Here is a 600-nt window from a genome sequence, read left to right as displayed (position 1 = left end):
TTCTTCTCAATAACCAAAAGGCCCAGGGTACTGATATTGGGCCTGTAGCATGCTGGGATGAAGGACTATCAAGTTTGTTCAACTGAATGACCTTGACCAACTTTCAAGGTCACAGGGGTCAAATGTCGTAAAATCTTCAAGCGACTTCTTTTCAATAAGCAAAAGGGCCAGGGTACTGAAATTGGGCCTGTAGCATGCTGGGATGAAGGATTACCATGTTAGTTCAAATGAATGACCTTGATCCACTTTCAACCTAATGTCCTTGTTCGACAATCAAGGTCAGAGGCGTCATATGTTTAAATCTTTTAATAGGTTCTTATGAAATCTTAAGATTACAAGTGTTAGATTAATAACAGGTGAGCGATGCAGGCCCATTGGGCCTCTTGTTAAATGATAGGCATCAAACTTTGTATATAGGTGCATCACTGGGTTGCGGGTGTCATGGTGACCAAACTTATAAACAAGTTTGTCCAGTAAGTTTAGTAAGTAAATACGATGCAATTTGAGTACATATTAATACTTGCGCTGTGTATCGTGTGTAATAGTATATGTGCCTGTGTCGGGTAATGTACCTGTGTTATCATTGTGACGTATGAGAGG

The sequence above is a fragment of the Mizuhopecten yessoensis genome, unplaced genomic scaffold (assembly GCF_002113885.1).
Source record: "Mizuhopecten yessoensis strain PY_sf001 unplaced genomic scaffold, ASM211388v2 scaffold8361, whole genome shotgun sequence".
Lineage (NCBI taxonomy): Eukaryota > Metazoa > Mollusca > Bivalvia > Pectinida > Pectinidae > Mizuhopecten > Mizuhopecten yessoensis.
Note: the sequence above shows the minus strand (reverse complement) of the source record.